The following is a 15,685-nucleotide window of genomic DNA, read 5'->3' as shown; positions in this document are numbered from 1 at the left end:
ACAGCGCTTTGATAAGACTTCTTTTCTAGACAGGGGCAAAAGATATTGTTTAATAACTTTGCTTCCATGAAGATGATTCCTAGTAAAATATTATTTACTTCTTTTATCTTTCTCATTATGTACTAAGTGTGAAGTATTTTGCCTTAAGTCATACAAATCCCAAGAGAAATATTTATGCAACAAGAAGATGGAAAGATCAGGTATGAGATGTAAGAGATCAAACATAGGGAAACCATCCAATGTCAGCTAAAAAGGAACAGTGAACATTTATCTCAATCTTATTTTCATTTCTATCATTTGGTTAACGGGGTTAATGATAATTCCATTACAAACCTTAAAATGTTCTTATTAATGAAGGCAAAATTAGTTTACAAGACTGTACATGCTTTAGAGATGATACTTCACTTCTCATCAATTTTTTTTAGTGCTAAGCCAGTTTTTTTCACTAAGTATTCATGAACTTCTATTGTGTATCAGACAGTTTTTAATATTATTTATTCATTATTGAATAAAGACAGAAAGAAACTGAGAGGGGTGGGGAAGACAGAGAGGGAGAGAGTCACCTGTGTCACTGCTTCACCACTTGTAAAGCTTTTTTCCTGCAGGTAGGAGCCAGAGGCTCTAACCTAGGTCCTTGTGCACTTGATTGTGAGCACTTAAGGGGGTGCCTCACTGCCTGGACCCTCAGATAGTTTGATAAGTGCAGAAAAGAAGAATATTTAGCAGGAAACAAAATAGACACAACTGCTTCTATTATAGCCTTAGCAATTTAGAGAGAGAGACAGACAGACAGTAAAGATGACCTGTATAAGTTTTTGTGATGAAAAATTAAAGAGACAAATACACATATTGATACAAAAGTGTAGTCTTCAGATCAGCCAGGCAGAAAAATCAATAAAGACATGAGGGAGCTAAATGAGGAAATAAATAAACTAGAACTATTGGACATTTTCAGAGTCATTCATCCCAAGAAACTAGAATACACATTTTACTCAAGTCCACATGGATCATTCTCAAGGATAGACCGTATGTTGGGCCACAAAGACAGCATCAGCAAATTCAAGAGCACTGAAATCATACCAAGCATCTTCTCAGACTGCAGTGGAACTAAACTAACACTTAACAATCAACAAAAGATTAGTAATAGTCCCAAATTGTGGAAGCTCAACAGTATACTACTTAATAACTACTGGGTCAAAGAGGAAATCAAGGAAGAAATCAAAATGTGTCGAGAGTACAATGAAAATGAAGACACAAGCTATCAAAATATTTGGGACACAGCTAAGGTGGTACTGAGAGGGAAGTTCATAGCCATAATAGTACACATTAGGAAACAAGAAAAAGCAAAAGTAAACAGCGTGATTGCACATCTTAAAGACCTAGAAGAAGAAGAACAAAGGAACCCTAAAACAACCAGAGGACAGAAATAACTAAAGTTAGGGCAGAAATAAATAACATTGAATATAAGAAAACCATACAAAAGATCAAGGAAAGTAAATGTTGGTTCTTCAAAAGAGTGAACAAAATTGAGAAACCTTTAGCCAGACTCACACAACAAAAAAGGGAGAAGACCCAAATAAAGCAGATCATAAATGAAAGAGGAGATACCACAACAGACACTGCAGAAATTCAACATATCATGTGAGATTTCTATGAACAACTATATGCCACCAAGCTAGAGAACCTGGAAGAAATGGATGATTTCCTAGTTACCTATGAACTTTCAAAATTAAATAAAGAGGAACTAGATAACATGAACAGGCCCATCACAGCTAATGAAATTAAAACAGTTACAAAAAACTTTCCCAAAATTAAAAGTCCTGGACCAGATGGTTTTACAAATGAATTCTACAAAACCTTCAAAGAAGAACTAATGCCTCTACTTTTAAAAGTCTTCCAGAATACTGAAGACACTGGAATACTCCCTGCCAACTTCTATGAAGCCTACATTACTCTGATACCAAAAGCAGACAGGGACACAACCAAAAAGGAAACTACACACCAATATCTCTGATAAAAATAGATGCTAAATTATTGAACACAATTCTAGGCAACTGGATAAAGCAGTATATTAAAAAGATTGTTCATGACCAAGTGGGGTTTATGCCAGGCATGCAAGGTTGGTTTAATATAAATAAATCAATGTGATCCACCACATTAACAAAAGCAAGACCTAAAACCACATGGTCATATCAATAGATGCAGAGAAAGCCTTTGACAAAATACAACATCCCTTTATGATCAAAACACTACAAAAAATGGGAATAGATGGAAAATTCCTGAAGATAGTGGAGTCTCTATATAGCAAACCTACAGCCAGCATCATACTCAATGGTGAAAAACTGGAAGCATTTCCCTTCAGATCAGGTACTAGACAGGGCTGCCCACTATCACCATGATTATTCAACATAGTCTCAGAAGTTCTTGCCTTAGCAATCAGGCAAGAGCAAGAAATTAATGGTGCTGGGGAATTATGCAGATGCAGTCACAGTGACTTTGCCACTTCCCAAGATATTCTCACAGTGCATTTTTCAACCAATCCTGTCCCGACACATCACTCCTGGTTGTTGCCCTATAAAGCCCTTCTTCTTCCGCCCCTCGTCTCTCTTGCCCGCTTTTCATTTTGGCAAATAGATGCAAGGTATGGTGCTGCGCATCTCTTTTCTCATGGGACAGGCTTTCTATCTCAGAGACGTTTTACTTGGGGCCGCACTGTGGATTCTCTTGACCATGATCGCAGTGCTTGGGAGATGTGTGGGGTCCCCTCCCATGCCTCCTGCAGGAAACACTGACTCTAACCTAAAAAACAGCCCTAATCTAACCGACCATGAGGCTGTCACCCAGAGGCTCCTATTTTGGCAGACATGTCTTCGGCTGCCACCACAGCTTCTGTGGCCCCTCCCCCTGCCACTTTGCTGGAGGCAGGATGCCCTCTGGGACTCATAATACAAAGTGGCAGAATCTGAAACATTAGTTCACAGAGCCCCAAAACAAAACCTCCCTACCATTTCTCTCTTCCCCCCCACTCTCTAAATATCTTAAGCCTGCTTGCTGTCTAACCTCTCTGCTTTCAGTATTCTTAAACTGTGTGAGTAAAAATTGTTCAACTAGGACAGTACGGATCTAAATTCATGTTTAAAATGACATGTCTTCATAACAAAAGTTTTTCTCCTTGTGTATTGAAGACCATGTTTATGTGTGTGTTTGAAGTTTGGTAAACATTAACTTTAAGGTTAGAAATGTAACTTTAAGGCTACATTCTTACCAGGCAAAGTTAAATGAAAAAGTTTTCAAAATAATTCTCATAAAGGTAAAATTAATTTGCATTTAAAGTCTGAGGTAAAAATTAGTTAAAAATCAATATATTTTAACTAAATTTGGTCTAAAAATCCTGCACACACCTAGGGTGTGTCTCTATCTTGTATGGGTGTAACAAAAGGTAGAAAAGACGTTGTTGATATGTAAAGCTCTCAAATTCCTTCTCAATTAGAGGTAGAACCAGCCCAGGCAAATGATAGATCACACAATGGTTATGCTAATGATTTTCATGCCTGGGGCTCTAGCAATGGTTCTTTGCCTTACCACATTTTATTGTGCTTAAATTGGTTAAACAGCCATAAAATGATACAAAAAAGACCTTTCAAAATTATAAAGATACTTAAACCAATTATAATCATTGAGTTATCAATTATAGTAAACTTCTAACTTGTTACAAGTTTGTTTTTTTTTTTTCGCAAATAAGTGATTACAGCTGTGAAGCCTTCACATGAAGAAGCATCTGCTCATATGGTAAGGTATTAAACTATAATAAGTTCCTCCATACACAATCTATGTGAATTAAAAACATTCATATATTTTTCTACACTTAACTGGTGTATTTCATCCTGCCACTATAGGCCTGCCTTTGTCAGCTAACAATTTGAAGATGTTTCACTTTATAACATCACCCATGCCACAGACATCCCTTACTACCCCCAAAGACAAATGGTTGTTGAGAAGGCTCACCAAACACCTAGGCCCAATTAAGTAAACAAAAAAATAAGAGGAGATACATCCCCCCAATATTCAGTTGGCTAAGGCACCAAACCTCTTTTTCTATAAAAAAAAATTCAAATCAGATGCCCTGCTAACCACGGGAAACAGATGTTTGTGTTTTTTTCACAGGAATCCCTGGAAAAACCATCTGGACCCCTGCACACTGACATCGTCCACTAGACTGCACAACTACAGTGGCACACCCCCCCGAAACCCAAGATGTCACCTGACGTGATTTGAAGAACCTGATTCACAGACTCCAAGGACAGAACTTTTCTACTGCCTGTCTGCCCTCCCTGCTTCTGCTTTGCCTATCACGTTTTGGTGGTTCCAGCCCACTGTCTACAGTAAAACAAAATTACGGTGGCTGAGCTTCCCCATGGAGATAGATGTGCAGGGTTTCATCCCCTGTCATTTCTCCCCCTAGTCGCCTACTTTGGACTGAGACTTCTATCAGACTTGCTGGTACATCCATTGGACACTTTACACAAGTTTACAGCAGCTTCCTTCCCTTCACGCTGCTGGTTTTTCAAAGACTGACCTGCAGTAGTTCATGGACCTTGCAGCCAGTTGCCTTGGGGACTGACTGTACAGTGCCAAACAGCCCCTTCACTTGGCAGACATGTCCTCCCACCTGCAGGGCCTGCCCACAGAGTCAAGAAACCCCCCCCCTTACTAGATCCTGGCCCCAGAGGCAGGAAACACCCATTGAGGCAGGAAACGCCCCCAGAGGCAAGAGTTGCCCCCAGAGGCAGGAGATACCCCCAGAGTCAGAACCCCCCACCTCATCACTAAGTCCTTCCCCAGAGGCAGGGGATGCCCCTAGAGACAGGAAATGACTCTTTGCACACCAAGCCTCCCCTTGGCATCACATTGGCTCTTACTGCTCCCCTACTTGTCCCTTCCTGTTTTCTTTTCTTTTTTTATATTTTTTTATATTTATTTTTATTTATTCCCTTTTGTTGCCCTTGTTGTTTTATTGTTGTAGTTATTATTGTTGTCATTGTTGTTGGATAGGACAGAGAGAAATGGAGAGGGGAGGGGGAAGACAGAGAGAAGGAGAGAAAGATAGACACCTGCAGACCTGTTTCACCGCTTGTGAAGCAACACCCCTGCAGGTGGGGAGCCAGGGCTTGAACCAGGATCCTTATGCGGGTCCTTGTGCTTAGCGCCACCTGCGCTTAACCCGCTGCGCTACAGCCCGACTCCCTCTTCCTGTTTTTTTATAGCATTCAGGTTTATGCCCAAAATGTTTCTGCTCACCCCTACACTACTATTCCTCTGTCACAGATAGAGTCTTTTACATTGAACCATCTTAATGTGATGACTAGATAAAAAGATAGAAAAAGATGTAAAAAAAAATTGTGAGGAGATGGTGGAGCCTGGCAGAGCTTAACCTATGATACGAGTCCCTCCAGGTAAGTCTCTTTCTCTAAAGAGAAGTTGAGCACAGATGGGGACACATGAATCTCACAAAGTTGGCAGCCATGTAAATCTTCCCTCCCCCACAAAAAACATCCTACATCTTCCCACCTGAGCACGGCATTCCTTAAAAACATTTAAGCCTGCTCCACTCTGTATTTCCTATACTGTGTCCATTAGATATAAAGGAAAAGGGGAAGATGCTGGGGAATTACGCAGATGCAGTCACATCTGCCAAGCTGTCCCCTCAGGCTTTGCCACTTCCCATGATATTCTCACAGTGCATTTTTCAACCAATCCTGTCCCAACATGTCACTCCTGGTTGTTGCCCTATAAAGCCCTTCTTCTCCCACCCCTTATCTCTCTTGCTCGCTTTTCACTTCGGCAAATGGATGCAAGGTATGGTGCTGCTCGTAGCAGGAGGTGGCCATTTTTGCTACCTCCTCGTGGCCTGAACCACTGCGCTCTCATCCAACTCTGAGGTGCCTGTGCGAATAAAGATTTGTGTTCCCTCTTTGCTCTGGATCTCCTCTCTCTCTTCTCCATGGTGCAGTCCGACATAAGGGCATGCAGATTAGAAGAGAAGAAGTCAAATTTTCCCTATTTGCAGATGGCATGGTAATATACATAGAAAACCCTGAAGAATCCAGCAAGAAGCTTTTGGAAATCATCAGACAATGCAGTAAGGTGTCAGGCTACAAAATTAACATTCAAAAGTCAGTGGCATTTTTTTTTTATGCAAACACTATGTTAGAAGAAGTTGAAATCCAGAAATCAATTCCTTTTACTATAGCAACAAAGCAATAAAATATCTAGGAATAAACCTAACCAAAGTGAGAGACTTGTATACTGAAAATTATGAGTCACTACTCAAGGATATTGAAAAAGGCACAAAGAAGTGGAAAGATATTCCATGTTCATGGGTTGGAAGAATTAACATCATCAAAATGAATATACTACACAGAGCCATATACAAATTTAATGCTATCCCCATCAAGATCCCAACCACAATTTTTAGAAGAATTGAACAAATGCTTCAAATGTTTCTCTGGAACAAGAAAAGACCTAGAATTGCCAAAATAATCTTGAGAAGAAAGAAGAGACCTGGAGGTATCACATTCCCAGATGGCAAATTGTATTATAGGGCCATTGTCATCAAAACTGCTTGGTAGGGGGACCAGGTAGTGGCACACCTAATTAAGTGCACACATTTCAGTGTGTAAGGACCCGGGTTCAAGCCCCTGGCCCCTACCTGCAGGGGAGGAAGCTTCATGAGTGGTGAAGCAGGGCTGCAGGCGTTTCTCTGTTTCTCTCCATCTCTATCTCTCCCTACCTCTTGATTTTTGACTGTTTCTTTCCAATAAATAAAAAAAGATAATGAAAAATTTAAATAAATAAATAAAAATTGCTTGTTACTGGAACATGAATAGACACAATGACTAGTGGAATAGAACTGAGAGCCCAGAAGTAAGCCCCCAGAAGTAAGATGTCTATGGACATCTCATCTTTGACAAAGGTGCCCAGACTATTAAATGGGAAAAGAAGAGTCTCTTCAACAAATGATGTTGGAAAAAATGGGTTTAAACATGAAAAATAATGAAACTGAACCACTATAAATCACCAAATACAAAAGTAAATTCCAAGTGGAACAAGGTCTTGGATGTTAGACTAGAAACTACCAGATACTTAGAGGAAAATATTGGCAGAACTCTTTTTCCCCATAAATTTTATAGACATCTTCAATGAAACGAATCCAATTACAAAGAAAAGTAAGGCAAGCATAAACCTACAGGACTACATCAAATTAAAAAGCTTCTGCTCAGCAAAAGAAACCATTACCCAAACCAAGAGACCCCTCACAGAATGGAAGAAGATCTTTACATGCCATACATCAGACAAGAGTCTAATAACCAAAATATATAAAAATCTTGCCAAACTCAAGAACAAGAAAAGAAATAATTCCATCCAAAAATGGAGAGAGAGGTCATGGACAGAATATTCACCACAGAAGAGACCTAAAAGGCCAAGAAACACATGAAAAAATGCTCCAAGTTTTTGATTGTCAGAGAAATGCAAATAAAGACAATAATGAGACACCACTTTACTCTTGTGAGAGTGTCCTACATCAGAAAAGGTAACAGCAACAAATGCTGGAGAGGTTGTGGGATCAAAGTAACCCTCCTGCACTGCTGGTGGGAATGTCAATTGGTCCAACCTCTGTGGAGAACAGTCTGGAGAACTCTCAAAAGGCTAGAAATGGACCTACTCTATGATCCTGCAATTCCTCTCCGGGGGATATATCCTAAGGAACCCAACACATCCATCCCAAAAGATTTGTGTATACCTATGTTCATAGCAACACAATTTGTAATAACCAAAATCTGGAAGCAACCCAGGTGTCCAACAACAGATGAGTGGTTGAGCAAGTTGTGGTATATATATGTATGAATACTACTCAGCTATAAAGAATGCTGACTTCACTGTTTTCAGCCAATCTTGGATGGATCTTAAAAAATTCATGTTAAGTGAAATAAGTCAGAACCAGAAGGATGAATATGGAATGATCTCACTCTCAGGCAGAAGTTGAAAAACAAGATCAGAAGAGAAAACATAAGTAGAACCTGAACTGGAGTCGGTGTATTGCACAAAACTAAGAAACTCTGCGGTGGGTGGAGGTGGAGAATACAGATTCAAGAAGGATGACAGAGGACCTAGTGGGGCTTGTATTGTTATATGGAAAACCGAGAAATGTTATGCATGTACAAGCTGTTGTATTTACTGTTGAATGTAAAACATTAATTCCTCAATAAAGAAATGAAAAAAATGTAGTCTTCTCTGGAAATTACATTTTAACTGGTAAATGCTGAAGAACTGACAAATGATAGTCAATGTATTTGAATTACAGTGATGGAGAGAATGATAAAAGGAAAAATGAACAGTAGAATCCTACTTTTGCTTTGTGCTTTCCTTCTTTCTCTCTCTCTCTTTTTTTTTTTTATCAGAGCACTGCTCAGCTCTGGTTTATGGTGGTGTGGGTGGATTGAACCTGGGACTTTATAGCCTCAAGCATGAAAGTCTCTTTGAATAACCGTTATGCTATCTACACTGCCTTTCTCCTTATTTCTTATCTTTTACATATAAGTGAGATAGTTTGGTATTTCTTTTTGGCATATTTCACTTAACATGATGTCTTCAAGTTCCATCTAATATGAGGCAAAGAAGATGATTATATCACTTTTAACAACTGAGTAGTATTCCATCCTGTATATGAACCACAATTTTCTTACCCACTCATCTGTCTTTGGACATCTGGGTTGCTTCCAAGTTTGGGATATTATGAACTGTTCTTTTATGAGTGTTAAGTATACACAAGCCTCTTCTGGTAATTATTTTTTTTTTCCTTTCAGTAAATTCCCAGAAGGGAGATTTCTAAGTTATAGTGTAGGTCCATTTCTAGTGTTCTGAGAACTCTCTAGATTGTTTTCCATAAGGGTTGGACCAATTTGCATCCCAGAAATACAAAGTTGTACATTCTCCCCAGATCCTCTTCAACACTTGTTGTTTCTCTTCTTTCTGATATATGACATTCTCATACGTGTAAAGTGGTATTTAGTTGTTGTCTTATATTTGCATTTCTCTCATAATCAGTGACTTTGAGCACTTCCCCCCCTTTATTTGGGTATTAATGTTTTGACAGTATATAAAAGTTTGTACATGCATAACATTTATCAGTTTTCCCCCATAACAATACAATGCCCCACTAGGTCCTCTGCCATCATGTTCCAGGACATGTACTCTCCCACCCCCAGCCCCACCTCTGAGTCTTTTACTTTGATGCAATACACCAACTCCAGTCTAGGTTCTACTTAGTGTTTTCTTTTCTGATTTTGTTTTTCAGCTTCTGCTTGTGAGTGATATCACCCCATATTAATTCTTCTCTTTCTGACTTATTTCACTTTGAGCACTTTCTGTTGATTTTCTGGATCTCTTTATCAGTGAAGTTTCTGTCCATGTCCATGTCCTTGCCCTGTCTTCTAATAGGGTTGTTGGTTTGACCTAAATTTACTGAGTTCATTCTGTATTTTGTTTATTAGTCCTATATCTGAAGTATGTTGTATAGAGATCTCCCATTTTATAGGGTGTCTTTTTGTTTGGGTTATGGTAGTTTGCACTGTGCAGAAGTTTTTCAGTTTAAGGTAGTCCCATTGGTTTATTTATTTTTTTGTTTTCTTTACTGTTGGACTTGAGTGTTTGAAGACATTGAAATGAAGACATTTATGAAGCATAGATCATGAACTGTTCTATGGCAGTATTACTAGTCCTAACTTGTATAAATGAGATAAATTGAGAAGGAATGAGGAGATAGAGAAGGGAGCAAGAGACAGATGCAGCACTGCCTCATGGCTCAGGAGGCTTTACTTCAGCAGGTGGGGGGTTGGAACTTGAAGCTGGGTTCTTGAACATTGTAACACACATGCTTTACTAGGTGACTCACCATGCAGCCCTCATGTTGTTAAACTTTTAAGAGCAAAACAATGCAGGGTTAGACTCAAAGCTAGACCCCTATTGCTGCAATTAAGTTGACATATTGCACTTTGATTTACCTGAATAGAACATCCTGTGTCTTGTTTCCAGATCTGTACATGTAACCTTTCCTTAGAATAGTTAGAAAAAGGTGGGGTCATCTGTCCAGGGAAGTCTGGTCGGCATCATGCTAGCATCTGGAACCTGGTGGCTGAAAAGAGAGTTAACATACAAAGCCAAACAAATTGTTGAGCAATATATATATATCTTCTATTTAAAATTGGCACGCATTTTAAAGTTCTAGCTCAGTTTTCCTAATTTAGCTTTTATGGTGATGCAGTTGTTGCATAGACACAAGAAGACTGTACTTTAATTTATAACCTTTTGTCCTGGACCTGAGGTTGTAGATACTGCTCTTTTCTTTTCTTTTCTTTTCTTTCTTTCTTTCTTTTTTTTTTTTTTTTTTTTTTTTTTTTTGCTTGCAGGGAAAGCTCAGAATTGTTATCTCTGAGATCCTGTGTGCATTGTGGTTATTGGAAGTCTGTTACTTATTGACCATTCCTGTCTCTGTGAAGTACATGGAATTTGAGTGATTCATTTTCAGAGATAGCATTTATTTAGATTCATTTAATGGAGTTTTATGTGGTTTCTCAGCCACGGTTTACTTCCCCAAATTATGATCGGGAAATCAGAAGGTTTACAAGAATTTTGGCTTGTACCTTTGCCAGGTAATGAGTAAAACATGGTGTAGAGGAAGAAGGGCTATGTTTGTGGTAGTCACATCTTTTAGCCAGACATTGTCAAGATATTGGGCCAGATTTGATCAGATGAGCAAATTAATCCCTGGGAAGTCTTATTACTCCTGATTTATTTAAAGGGGGAAGAAATAATAGATAGGATGCCTGTATTTTTAAAGTGACCATGTGAAACCATAATTGTTTCCACTTCACCCCACCCCCCATTTAACTATACTTTATGTAGTAACAGAGAACTGGGGGGAGTTTAGTTGGTTTTGAGCATCACCCAAACCAAGAAGAAAAAAAGGTATAGTCATCAATCCTTAACTGACCAAATGAGCCATGCATAGTGAATGACAGGCTTGACCTGTCCCTGATGCAGAGATAAAAACTTGGACATGTAAGCATAGTAGAGCCTGTCACTTTTGCGAACTGAGTTTCTATCTCAAGCAAAGTAATTTTTTCAACTATGTGTAAATTATAATAAAAATCACATTTTGAAGTTAGCTGCATACTAAGGAGAGGAGAAGGTGTTAGTGTGGAGTTAGAACAAAGAGTGAAGATTAGAAAAGAGATCACTGAAGATGAATTCCTTTAAATTCATGTTTATGTATTGTCTTAAAGAGCAAAATAAACACCTAAATGACCTTTATGTTTCTGTCCTTCAATAACCTCTGAACTAAGCTGTTAAATGCCTTCTTTTTTTCCAAGTGACAAAACTGCCTTTCAAAGAGAAAGTAGTAGTTGATCACACCAAGTGCAGAATTTTTTTTCTCTTTAATAGAGGATTACTAGAGGAAGAGAGAGAGAGAGAGAGAGAGAGAGATCCAATGCTATTCACTATCTTGGAAGTTTTTTCCTTCTGTAGAACTTGTGTGCATTCCATCAGGTGTGCCACCACCATCCTTCCCATAGTCCCCATCTAGTACAGAATTGTACAGTAATTATACAGTAAATGAGGAAAAGATACATCCATGCTTTTTTTCATTGTCACTCATGATAATTAATTGTGTTTTCTTCCATAGTTTTTGTTCTTTGGGGTTCTTTGTTGGCATTAGGACCATGCACATGCATTATTTTATCATTTCTAGGTCTACATTTTTTCACTTTTTATACTTCAAGACCAGGAAGAGAAGACAGTTGTTATGCAAAATAATAATAATGATAATAATAATGTCTAAGATCCCAGGTTCAATTCCTGGTACCATCAAAAGCCAGAGCTCATTAGTGCTCTGGTTAAAATAAATAAAACCAAAGCCTTTCATTCTTTTTTTTTTTTTTTTTAACTCCAGAAAGAGGATATAGGTAGACAGATAGATAAGACAAACAGATAGATATAGCGAAAGAGAGAGGGGTCACCCTGATCATTCTTCCAACTATTGCTAGAGTTGAAGTCTTAGCCTTTCTCATGTCAAGCACAAGCGTAATCAGGTGAGCTATCTTCCAGAAACCATATAGTCTCTTCCACTTCTCACCCCCAAATTCTCTATCTTAAAATTTCAGAGTTTAAGGACCCATTTTCCAGTGGTAAGTTTTTCCATTATCTTCTTAGCTTTGTTTGGAGTTAGCCTACTGCATTAGTTTCCTCTATTCTTCCGACCCAGTGTTTATTCTTACCTTCCAGGTGACTAAGGAAGAACAGAGGGATTAAGAGCTGATCAGGAGTGAGAATTATGTGACTTAAAGAGGTTGTTTTAAATGAAAAGAAGACGAGCAGTTATTGGAGGAATGCATATTTACCAGACAGAAGGAGATTATCTTTTTTCTTTCCTGATTATTAGTGTAATAATTTATCATTGGGCCAACAAAATAGCTCACTTTGACAGTGTACTATTTTGCCATGTTCATGAATCAGGGTCAAGCCTATCGCCCACTGCACTGAAGGAAGCTTTGATGCTGTAGTCTCTCTCTCTCCCTTTCTCTCTCTTTCTCTCTCTCTGCCTGTCTCTCTAATAATCATCATTATTACTTATGTTATTCATCATTTTACAAAGAAAATAAAGAACACATCCATTCACTTTATAGGGTTCAATTAGAGCTATGCAAATGAATGTTTTAGTGAACAGGACTAGTTGTAGTTATTATTTTAATTAAAACACTACTGAAGATTTTTCTGTTTTGGTTTAGAAGACACATTTCTTTCTTCAAGACTTGATCCCTGGTGTTCTCTGATGATCTCATATGGTGTATTTCTGGAGAAGAAACCTTAAGTGGAGATATTATCTGCTTTACTTGATATAGCTTGATGCTATCATTATATATCAAAGTTATATTTGTTTGTATATGTCTTGCAAACATTTAAAATTTGTGCCTATGTTTTCTTTACTAGCAGATTCTCTCTCAAGATACCCTACTGGAAACTGCCACCTTACATTTATATAAACAATGATCTAACTATGCAAAATGTTTTAGATCCAAAACCCAGACTCCCTTGTCTGTGTTAGGGAAGCCAGACTGAGTTAAACTCATACACATGGAAATGCTGTTCTTTGTTTGCATAATACCTTTGTACTCACATTTTTTTTGCTCTGTTTTAACACATGGAGTTAGTTCCTCAGGCTTCATATCAATCATGAATAAGGAATTCTTTCATCTAGTGGCAGATATTTAACATTTGTCTTTACTTTTTTATGCTATTCCTTCAGTTTCAAAAGAAAACCTAATCCTATAGAAGACAGACTTTGGGTTGTTTATTGTCATTATTATTATCATCTACATTATTTTCTGTCAGATTTCCAGGTCGCTCCTAGTTCAATATCAGAAGAAGAATCAGACTATACAAAGTTAGAAGCTAAGTAACAATTGAAGACACAGTAAAAGAGTTTGCTCTAGTCACATAGAACAGAAAAAAAAGGTAAAATTCATCCTAAGAATAATAGTCAATTTACAGAATGACAGAACTCTGAACCAAGTTTTTAAAAAAGTAGTGAAGTGCCTATCCAATTTAGCTTTTCTTTGATCTCTGTCATCAGTTACAGTTTCATCACTTTTACAGCATTTCTTCCTTTCATATATCATTGACTTCAAAACATGGGTATCTATGGGAAAAATGATAGGAGGAGATGACCAGAGGGCTCTGAACTCCAGTTCCATCAGGATCCAAAGACAGAGAAATGAAAAAAAGTAAGGAAATTCAGAAGTAGCAGTAAGTGTTGACTTGGCTTAGGAAGAGAAGGCAGGACCATAGAAAAAAATGGGAAAATATATAGTTAGTTATAGTTATAGTTATAGTTAGCTATAGTTATAGTTATAGTTATAGTTATAGTTATAGTTATAGTTATAGTTATAGAAATAATAGTCAACATACATCTATGACCTTGGGAGATCTACTGCAGTTTCCAATAGAGGAAATGGGAATAGAGCAATCTGGTGGTGGGAATGGTGTGGAATTTTAGCCCTGTTATTTCATAATTTTGTATATCAATATTAAATCACTCATAAAAATCTTAAAAATGTATATCAAAAGGGAAAATGCAAAACATGACAAAAATTGAATTTAAGATTTACTCTGCTTCTTGGATCACTTTAATTTTCTGAGTTTTTTTTTCCTATCTGTAAAACAGGACCTGTGACATTTGTCTGCTTCCTCAGACATGGTGAACTAAACATGAGACAATGGAGAAATTTTTTTTTAATTCTTTTTGTAGCTATTGTTATTGATGTCGTCATTGTTGGATAGGACAGAGAGAAATGGAGAGAGGAGGGGAAGACAGAGAGGGGGAGAGAAAGACAGACACCTGCAGACCTGCTTCACTGCCTGTGAAGTGACTCCCCTGCAGGTGGGGAGCCGGGGGCTCGAACCGGGATCCTTACACAATGGAGAAATTTTTTAAAATTCTATTATTACTAATACCAACATGAGGACAGTTTATGGTTAGCATTATTTCTATACTCAGTTACTTAAGGAACTCTATGCTTCCATAAAATATTTTTGCCAAATAAAAGCAATAATGAGATACCACTTCATTCTTGTGAGAATGTCATACATCAGAAAAGGTAGCAGCAACAAATGCTAGAGAAGCTGTGGGGACAAAGGAACCCTCCTGCACTGTTGGTGGGAATGTCAATTGTTCTAACTCTGTGGAGAGCAGTCTGGAGAACTCTCAGAAGACTAGAAATGGACCTACCCTATTACCCTGCAATTCTTCTCCTGGGGATATATCCCAATGAACCAAACACAACTATCCAAAAAGAATTGTGTATACCCATGTTCATAGCAGCACGATTTGTAACAGCCAAAACGTGGAAAAAACTCAGGTATCCAACAACAGATGAGTGGCTGAGCAAGTTGTGGTCTATATACACAATAGAATACTACTCAGCTCTTAAAAATGGTGATTTCATCTTTTTCAGCCCATCTTGGATGGAGCTTGAAGAAATCATGTTTAAGTGAGATAAGTCAGAAACAGAGGGATGAATATGGGGTGATCTCACTCATAGACAGAAGTTGAAAAATAAGACCAGAAGGGAAAACACTAAGCAGAACTTGAACTGGAGTTGGTGTATTGCACCAAAGTAAAAGACTCGGTGGGTAGATGGGGGTTCAAGTCTTGGAACATGATGGCAGAGGAGGACCTATTGGGGGTTGTACTGTTATGTGGAAATGCTATGCATGTATAAACTACTGTATTTCACTGTCAACTATAAACCATTAATCCCCCAATAAAGAAAAAAAAGATTACATATATATATATATTTATATATATTTATATATATATATATATATATATATATATATATATGTACTTTTTTGGGTAAGTTAATGGTCTATAGTAGAGTTCCTGACACATGGATACAATCTCTTCTCTTTGTGATAGGTGTCTGCAAAATATTCTCACCCCAAAATTGGGGTGTGGACTTGAACACTGCAGCTGATTTTTTTTAGCAGCAGTTTAAGGATTTTGCTTATCAACAAGTAACGTATGACAGAACCTGCCTACTTTAAAAAAGAAATAAAGTACAGAAGA

The sequence above is a fragment of the Erinaceus europaeus genome, chromosome 11 (assembly GCF_950295315.1).
Source record: "Erinaceus europaeus chromosome 11, mEriEur2.1, whole genome shotgun sequence".
Taxonomy (NCBI): Eukaryota; Metazoa; Chordata; class Mammalia; order Eulipotyphla; family Erinaceidae; genus Erinaceus; species Erinaceus europaeus.
This window is presented reverse-complemented; position numbering follows the sequence as displayed.